The following is a 10,434-nucleotide window of genomic DNA, read 5'->3' as shown; positions in this document are numbered from 1 at the left end:
CAGACTGAAAGCAAAGAGATGGAAAAAGATATACTATGCAAATGGAACTCAAAGGGATGCTGAGGTAGCCATACTTATATCAGAAAAAATAGAATTAAGACAAAGACCGTAATAAGAGACAAAAAAAGTCATTATATAATGATGAAGGGGTCAATCTAACAAGAGGATATAATATTTGTAAGTATTTATGCACCCAACACAGGAGTGGCTAAAGATATAAAGCAAATATTAACAGACCTGAAGGGAGAAAGGGACAGTAACACAATAACAGTAGGAGATTTCAATACCCTACTTTCAAGAATGGATACATCATCCAGACAGAAAATCAATAAAGAAACATTAGACTTAAAATACATGTTAGACCAGAGGCACTTAAGAGACATTTACAGAACAGTCCATTCAACAGCAGCAGAATGCACATTCTTCTCAAGCACACACGGAACATTCCCCAGGGTAGATCATATGTGAGGCCACAAAACAAGTGTTAATAAATTTAAGAAGATTGAAATCATATCAAGCATCTTCTGATGACAGTAAAATGGGAAATCAAACAAGAAGAAAACTGGGAAAATCACAAATATGTGGAGATTAAACATCATGCTATTGAACAACCAATGGGTCAAAGAAGAAATCAGAAGAGAAGTTGAAAAATACCTTGAGAAAATGAAAATGGAAATACAATATACCAAAACTTAAAGGATGCAGCAAAAGAAGTTCAAAGAGAAAAGTTCAAAGCAACAAATGCCTATATTAAGAAAAAAGAAAGATCTTGAATAAACAACCTAACTTTACACCAGACAGAACTAGGAAAAGAAGACAAACTAAGCCCAAAGATAGTAGAAGGAAAGACATAACAGAGATCAGAGAAGAAATAAAAGAAATAGAACTAAAAGTCAATGGAAAAGATCAATGAAACAAAGAGCTGTTTTTTTGAAAAAGTAAACAAAATAGACAAAACTTTAGCTAGCCTCACCAAGAAGGAAAGTCAGAGGGCTCAAATAAATAATATTAGAAATGAAAGAGGAGACATCACAATGAACCACAGAAAAGATCATGGGAGACTACTATAAACAATTATACACCAACAAATTAGACAACCTAGAAGAAATAGATAGAGTCCTGGAAACATACAACCTACCAAGACTGAATCATGAAGAAACAGAAAATCTGAAAGGACCATTTACTAGTAAGGAGATTGAGTCAGTAAGCAAAAACCTCCCAAAAAAGAAAAGACCAGGAGCAGCTGGCTTCACAGATGAATTCTAAAAAACATTTAAAGAAGAATTAATACCAATCCTTCTTAAACTCTTCCAAAAAATAGAAGAGGAGGGACCATTTCCAAATTTATTTTATGAAGCCAGAATTACCCTGATACCAAAATCAGACAAGGTCACTATAAGGAAAATAAATTATAGGTCAATATCCCTGATGAACATAGACGCGAAAATCCTCAAAAAAATGTTAGCAAGCTGAATTCAACAATACATTAAAAGGCTCATACACCATGATTAAGAGGGATTTATTGCAAAGATACAAGAATGGTTCAACATGCACAAACCAACCAATGTGATACACCACATTAACAAAATGAAGGATAAAAATCATGTAGTCATCTCAATAAATACAGCAAAAGCATTTGACAAAATTCAGCGTCTTTTCATGATAAAAACTCCCAATAGTCGGTATAGAGCAAATGTAACTCAACATAATAAAGGTCATACGTGACAAGATCATAGCTAACAACATTCTCAATGGTGAAAAACTGAAAGCTTTTCCTCTAAGATTAGGAACAAGACAAGGATATCCATCTCATCACTCCTATTCAACATAGTACTGGAAGTCATAGCCACAGCAAGTAGGCAAGAAAAAGAAATAAAAAGCATCCAAATTGGAAAGGAAGAAGTAAAACTGTCTCTTTGCAGATGACATGCTCTTATATATAGAAAACTCTAAAGATTTCACCAAGAACTGTTAGAACTAACAACAAATTCAGCAAAGATGCAAGATACAAAATCGATATATAAAAATCTGTTGCATTTCTATACGCTAACAACAAACTATCAGGAAGAGAAATTAAGAAAATAATCCCGTTCATAATTGCATCAAAATGAATACAATATCTAGGAATAAATTTAACCAAGGAGGTGAAAGATCTGTACACTTAAAACTATAAGATATTGATGAAAGGAATTGAAAATCAAATAAGTAAATGGGAAGATATTTCATGCTCATGGATTGGAAGAATTAATATTGTTAAAATGTCCATACTATCCAAAGCTATCTACAGATTCAAGGCAATTCCTATCAAAATTCCAATGGCATTTTTCACAGAAATAGAAAAGCAATCCAAAAATGTGTATGGAACCACAAAAGACCCTTAATAGCCAAAGCAATCTTGAGAAAAAAGAACAAAACTGGAGGCATCACATTTCCTGATTTCAAACTATATAACAAATTTATGGTAGTCAAAACAGTAAGGTATTGGCATAAAAACAGACACATAGACCAGTGGAACAGAAGACAGAGCCCAGAAATAAACCCACACATACATAGTCAATTAATTTTCAACAAAGAAGCCAAGAATATACAATGGGGAAAGGGTAGTCTCTTCAATAAATGGTTTTGGAAAAACTAGACAACCACATACAAAAGAATGGAACTGGACTGCTGTCTTACATCATACACAAAAATCAACTCAAAATGGATGAAAGATTTGAACAGAAGGCCTGAAGCCATAAACTCCTAGAAGAAAATGTAGGGAGAAAGCTCCTTGACATCAGTCTTGGCAGTGATTTTTTGGATTGACACCAAAGCAAAAGTGACAAAAACGAAGATAATCAAGTGGAACTATGTCAAACTAAAAAGCTTCTGTACAGCAAAGGAAACCATCAATGAAATGAAAAGGCAACCTACCGAATGGGAGAAAATATTTGCAAATCATATATCTGATAAGGGGTTACTACCGAAAATATATAAAGAACTCATATAACTCAATAGCACAAAAAAAAAGTCTAATTACAAGTGGCAGAGAAATTGAATAGACATTTTTCTTATGAAGATATACAAATAGCCAACAGGTACATGAACTGGTGCTCAGGATCACCAATCATCAGGAAAATGCAAATAAAATCACAATGAGATATCACATCACACCTGTTAGAATGGCTATCATTAAAAAGCCAAGAGGTAACAAGTAGTGGCAAGGATGTGGAGAAAAGGGAACCCTTTTGCATTGTTAGTGGAAGTATAAATTGGTACAGCCACTGTGGAAAACAGTATGGAGTTTCCTCAAAAAATTAAAAATGGAGCTACCATATGACCCAGGAATCTTACTTCTGAGTATTTATCCAAAGGAAATAAAAACAGGATATCAACACTCCCATGTTCATTCCAGCATTACTCACAATAGCCAAGATATAAAAACAACCTAAGTGCCTATCAATGGATGAATGGATAAATTAGTGGTATATGCATACAATGGAATATTGTGCAGCCATGAGAAAGATGAAATCTTGCCATATGCAACAACAGGGATGGACCTTGAGTGCATTATGCTAAGTGAAATAAGCATAAAAGAGACAGACAAATACTGCATGTTATCACTTATGTGCGAAATTTTTTTTACAAAGTCAAACTCATAGAAACAGAGAGTAGAAATGTGGTTGCCAGTGGGGGTTGGCGGATGGCAAAAATGTACAAACTGAAATTTCAGCCATAAAATGAATAAGATCTGAAGATCCAATGTAAAATGGTGACTATAGGTGATAACACTTTATTGTATAATTGAAATTTCCTAAGAGAGTAAAACTCAAGTGTTCTGACAAAAAGGATAAAAAAGATAAATATGTGAGGTGATGGACATGTTAATTAACTACATGGGGGAATCCTTTCACAATGTATACATAAATCAAATCACCAGGATGTAAACCCTAAATGTCTTAAATTTTACTTGTCAGTTATACCTCAATAAATCTGAAATTTAAAAAATAGTAATTAAACCTTTATTAATATTAACTATTATGCTAATAACATCCATTTGTTCAAGTTTTGACTAATCGCCAGTTACTGTGGTAAGACTTAAGCATGGTATTATTTTAACCTTACAACATCCCTACGAGATAATTATTCATATCACCCTCCATTTAGGGTTGCCAGATTAAATATAGGATGCCCAGTTAAATTTGAATTTCAGATAAACAATGAGTAATATTTTAATGTAAGTATGTCCCATGCAATATTTGAGACATACTTATTGCATGGAACACAAACATTTCAAGGGGCATATTTATATTAAAAAAATGTTGTTTATCTGAAACTCAAATTTAACTAAGTGAGCTGTATTTTTATTTGGTAAAATTGGCAACCCAAAACCTATCTTTTTCCCCTCTTGAGGAAAGTTTGCCCTGAGCTAACATCCATTGCCAACCTTCCTCTTTTTGTTTGAGGAAGATTCACTCTGAGCAGACATCTGTGCAAATCTTCCTCTATTTTGTATGTGGGTCACTGCCACAGCATGGCTTGACGAGTCGTGTAGGTCTGCACCTGGGAACCAAACCCAAGCCGCTGAAGCAAAGCATGTCAAAGTTAACCACTAGGCCATGGGGCCGGCCCCACAGCCCCTATTTTTATGGGCAAGAAAACTGAGTCTCCAAGATGAGTAGCTTGACCAATGCTAACACCTGGTAAGCAGTGTCACTGAGCTGTGAGCCCAGGGCCCACTGAACCCCATTCCCTCCATATTATATTGCTCCCTCCTCGTCCGTCCAGGGAGTTCTCCTCAGCTGCCAGCTGCTTCCGTCTCTGGTAAAATAACCCTGTCACCCTTCCCAGCTAACTAGAAGAAAAACTTTCCTTCCCAGCCAAGAAGGAGTCACTGAAAGGTGAATTCCCACGACCAATGTTCCCAAATCTATCTTCCCTGATAGTTTATCTCTTTTGAATAACAATGAAAACCTCTCTCATTTTTTTCACACTGATATTCATGTTTCTATAACTCTCTCAACACTACCTCTAGCAAGCTGAAATTTAAATACAACAGTACATCCCAACTTGTTCTTCTGGTTTAAATTACCTGGAACATAATACAGTAATTTAAACCCAAACATAAAGAGAAAAAAAAAAAAGTATTTTCGTTGCGCTATAAGGATTTCACATGTTTAGAATTCCTTTTTGTTGTTGTTTTTCCTAGTCATATCTTCCAATATTTGGATGATAATAGATCTCACCAGCTCGTGTCTCACTGTAGGACTTGCTGTGCTGTGTTGGGACTGTAACAGGACAGTACATTTCCACAGGATCAAGATTCATCTCCAGCAGAAAAAAGAACATTTAAAGGAGTTTATACATGTAAAATGCTTGAGACAGTACCAGACAAATAGCAAGTACTCAGTAAATGTGACCTAGTGTTATCATTATTTTTAATACCTGGGGACGATATCGATGGTCAGATTAGGAAGTGGTTTTGTAAATAATAACCCATAAACAATGCAGAAAGAGAGAGAAGGGATAGTGGTGCTCAGAGGAAAAAAGATAGCACTGAGAGAGATTGGAGACAGGCCACTCATTCATTCAACAGTCATTTAATAAATGAGTTTTATGTGCTAATCTTGAAGGGCTGGAGAGTCTGATGAGAGAGACGGGTGTTCATAGTGCAGTGTGATAACTGTACAGTGAGGAAGCGATGCCCTGTGCAGCATGGGAGCACAGACAAGGGGAGCCTAAGCCAGTCGAAGGGGTCAAACATGGGTCAGGGAAACTTCCTAGAGTGACACCTCAGCTGCCTCTTACTGGGGCAGTGAGAGTTGGCCTGGCTAAGGCTGGGAAGATGGCACCTTCCAGGTAGAAGCGGCACTACACAGGGCACAGACTTAAAACAACAAAGTGAGTGCAAGGGAGGCGGAAACAATTCGGTTCCCCTCTCCCTTGGGAAGCCAGCCAATTACTGAGCAATCTGTAGTTACTCGAATGACAGACACCCAACTGTGGTCCCCTGCAGAAGAAAGCCCAAATGGAAGACATCTCCCATCTTCAGCCAACCTGAGCAAGAGGGTGGACAACACAAGATAAGAGATTTGGTGACATGGTGAAAGGAGGTCGTCAGCTTCATATCCTGATCACTGAAGATGTTGTTACATGTTGTATCTTAATTAACTGAATGAATATCACTTGCAACCAAAAGACTTGTAACTCATACAAAGGCCTTTGACACTAATCTTCATAACCATCCTAATGTAGATTTTATCATCCCATCTTAAATATGAGGAAAGTGATTCCCAAAGAGATTAAATACTTTTTCTAAAGACCACATAGCTAATAACAGGAAGAGTAGAACTTGAACTTCAATGTCACGCATAATTCTATTTCCCCTTCCTTTCCTCCTCCTTAATTTAAAAGGCTCCAAGGCCCTGCTTGAATCTCACTTCCCCTGTAAGCTTACCCTGCCCTCCCCCACAGCACTCAGCACAGAGCCTTTCAAACAACAAGTTCTCAATAACAGTTTGATGCTTGATGATGATCAATGATTTGATGGTTATTTGACAATTGTCAATCGGTGTGGGCACCTTGTGACCACTGGGTACAGAGCAACCAGGGTCCAGGCCACCTGGAGAAGTCCTGTAGGAAGAGCGAGGCTTTGAGCCAGTTGTTGAAGAAAGTGATAGTTATGAATTGGCAAAAACACATGGGATAGAAGGGACAACACCCCATGTGTGATGGAGAAGAAACCATTCGTACAAAGGCACAGAATCAAAGTGAAACAAAACTACACCCACTTTCCATGCCTCTGGCTTTAAAAGTATATTTTGCCAAATCCTTGATCATCAGAGAGAACTAGAGAATTATGGTTGAAGCATCTCTATACTTGCTCCTTTATATCATACATATTTTTTGAGTGCCTCCTATGGGCAAGGCTGTGTGGGAGGCACATGGATGAATTAGACACAGACCTGCCCTCACAGACAATGTGTTCACTAAGAGAGGAAGACGTATGCATAGATAGCCGTAATAAAATATACACAGTAGAAACAGCCATAAACAAGGTATGGTCTGCTATGGTTCATTAAAAGAACCCATCACTTCCAGGTGGGAATCTTTAGGATGACTTCCTAGAGGCAATGATGTTGCTGCTGGGCTTGCAAGGAGAATAGGAACTGCAAAGATGAAGATGGGCTCTAGGCCATTCCGGGAGGCAGAGGAAACCACAAACAAAAAAAGACATAAAGGAGGGCAAGTTCAAGGTCTAGCAAAGAAGACTGAGGAGTTTGGTTTTACTGCAACATTGGAGCTATGAAGAAAAGAGTGAGAAATTAAGTTGCAAACACAGGTGAAGTCAGATAACAGGGTGAAAAGAACACTGAACTTTGGAGTCCTAAGACAAAATTCCTATTCTGCCATTTACCGCCTATATGAACTTGGGCAAATTACTTAAATCTCCTGAATCTCAGTAGCCTCGTCTGTAAAATGAGACCAGACAGCTGGGTCCCCAGGCACGTAATAATGTGATATCCCTTCTATCAGATATTCGTTAAATGTTTATTCAACTTTTTTTAGAGGAGAGGCTGAGCACTGAGTCAGGTAGAAACCTTCTGCTTTTCCTCTACTATCTCAAGCAATTTCAGTGTTCCACCCAGCCAAACAATACTCTATAGTTAATCTGAGTCCTGTCCTTTCTTTGATCTGGGTACAGATCCTTCAACAGGAATTCCTGATGAATTCAATTTCTGAATGTCTTGGTATCCCTTTGGGTTGTGACTTTGAACTTCTGCCCTTCTGGCCTGTCCCTTGGCTCAACTCTGCTCATACAATGGTTATGAGGATTAATGAGATTACATATGTAGAATGCTCCATAAGATAAACTATTATTATCACTGATGGATAAACTTGGAAGTGGAGCAACTGGAGCCAAGGAGACTGGTTAGGGATAATTTAGGAGGACTATTTCATAATCCAGAAGAGAATCTGAAGGCCTGACATAAGAGAATGATGGTAGGGATAGGGAAGAAAGGTAAGTTTAAAAGCTCTTACAGAAATGGAATCCCTAGGACTTAGCAAATAATTGATGTGTGAGATGAGATAAAGGAAGAGGTTGAACTCTGGGCTCTAGGAGAACAGAAGTGTCACTAACACAGAAAGTGAAAAGGAAAAAGGAGCAGGTTTGGAAGGAAGTCAATGAATCCTTTGGGAACACCTTCAGTGTGAGGGGCCAGTAAGAGTGCAAACCAGACAAGAAAGGGCACTGAGCAGTGACAGCGATCCTCCCCTTGACCAAACTCTACTCAGGCCCCCCTGAACTCTCTTCTCAACTAGGCCCTGAGTTTTGAGCTTCTGTGTCTGTCTCTGCCTTGTCCAATTTTAGCAAGAATCCTAAGTCAGTCTAGCCAGAATGCCCCACCCTCCATATCTAACCACCCTCGGTATCTAATCAGGTTCATCATCCTCCACCATCCCCAGGTGATGACTGGCCACCCTGGCTTGCCTTTAGCAAGAGTCCTATTAGGCCAGTTTAACCAGAAGGCCCCCTTACCCCTGATGTTTCTTCTTAGTAATTTTCCATCCACTGACCCCCACCCTGCTCCTTGGCTATGAGTCCCCACTTGTCCTCACTATATTCAGAATTGAGCCCAGTTCTATACTGAGATCTCTTCTCCTATTGCCATAATTTTTCTCAATAAAATCTGTTTCTACTACTTTACGTCTAGCTTTAGTTTTTCTTTAACAGCCGTTAGAAATTCAGTCCTGTTCAAGGGAGAAATAAGAGATCATAAATGGCTAATGCACACACAGCCTTTTTGGTGTCCACGGAGGTTCTCTGGACCAGCAGCGAGGAGGCCAAGCCTAGGGACTATGACCAAATTACGATTATTCCTACATGCTACACACTTTTGTTCTGTTTTCTGTTAAAATCACTCTTTGTAAATCTCTTGGTGAATTTTCCACTCTTTCTGACTCTCAGTTATAGGAGTGTGATAAGCAGGATAATGGCTCCCAAAAGATGTCAATGTCCTAATCCTCAAAACCTGTGAATATGTTACTTTACATAACAAAAGGGACTTTGCAACTATGATTAATTTAAGGATTTAAAATTGGGGGCTTATTCTGGATTATTCCAGTGGGCCCAAAGTAATACCAAGGGTTCTAATAAAAGAGATACAAGAGAGTCAGAGAGAGAGAGATTGCAAGATGCTACTACCCTGCTGGCTTTGAAGATGGAGGAAGGGGCATGAGCCAAGGAATGCTGGCAGTTTCTAGAAGCTGGAAAAGGCAAGGGAACAGATTCTATCCTAGAGCCTAGAAGGACTACAGCCCTGCTGACACCTTGACTTAAGCCAAGTGAAACCCAGTTCAGACTTCTGGCCTTCAGAACTATAAGATAATAAATCTGTACTGTGTTAAGCTATTATATTTGTGGTAATTTGTCATAGCAGCAACTGGAAACAACAGGTGTAGTAAATGGCCTAGGTCTTGTGGCAAATTGATTAGCACTGGGACAATTAAATGTTATGGACAGATGACCTTTTTTTTTTAATTTTTTTTTAATTGAGTTATTGATAGGTTACAATCTTGTGAAATTTCAGTTGTACATTAATGTTTGTCAGTCGTGTTGTAGGTGCACCACTTCACCCTTTGTGCCCACCCCCCACCCCACCTTTCCCCTGGCATCCACTAAACTGTTCTTGGTCCATAATTTTAAATTCCTCATATGAGTGGAGTCATACACAGATTATCTTTCTCTCGCTGGCTTATTTCACTTAACATAATTCTCTCAAGGTCCAGACAGATGACCTTTAAGAAGAACTGATGGTTCGTCTACAGCTGTGGTTCTCAACAAGGGTGATTTTGCCCCACTTTCCCTAGGGGACATTTGGAAATGTATGGAGATATTTTCGATTGTCACAACTGGAGGGTGGGTACTACTGGCATCTAGTGAGTAGAGGCCAGGATTCTGCTCAACATCCTGTAATGCACAGGAGAGCCCCCCACAGCAAAGAATTATCTAGTCCAAAATTTCAATAGTGTTGTGGTAGAAAAACCTTGTTTCACAGGCTCCGACCAAGTGCAGAAACCACAGTGACTTTATAAAGAATGTCATGAAAAAGAGAGAGATTATTCCACCACTTATGAAGTCATTTTGACAGAAAAATGGAACCTGGATCTGACCAAGCCTCTAGATTCAACTACTAATTTACAGGAAACAGAGTATGAAGGACCTTGTTAAATAGCAACACAGGGATCCAGTCAGCAAAATCCGCTGGATGAAATTAGTCTTTTGTCAATTACAAGGGTAATAAAAGACAGAGGGATATGGAAGGGGATAATCTATGAAATAAAAGAAACAAGAGACAAAGTAACAAATTACCATAGGTAGAGATGATTTGGATCCTAAGTCAAACAAATAAACTGTAAAAAATGCACATATGCACTTATGAGACAATTAGA

Source organism: Equus asinus, chromosome 25 (genome assembly GCF_041296235.1).
Source record: "Equus asinus isolate D_3611 breed Donkey chromosome 25, EquAss-T2T_v2, whole genome shotgun sequence".
NCBI lineage: Eukaryota > Metazoa > Chordata > Mammalia > Perissodactyla > Equidae > Equus > Equus asinus.
The sequence above is the reverse complement of the archived record's forward strand: the minus strand, read 5'-3'. Positions refer to the sequence as shown.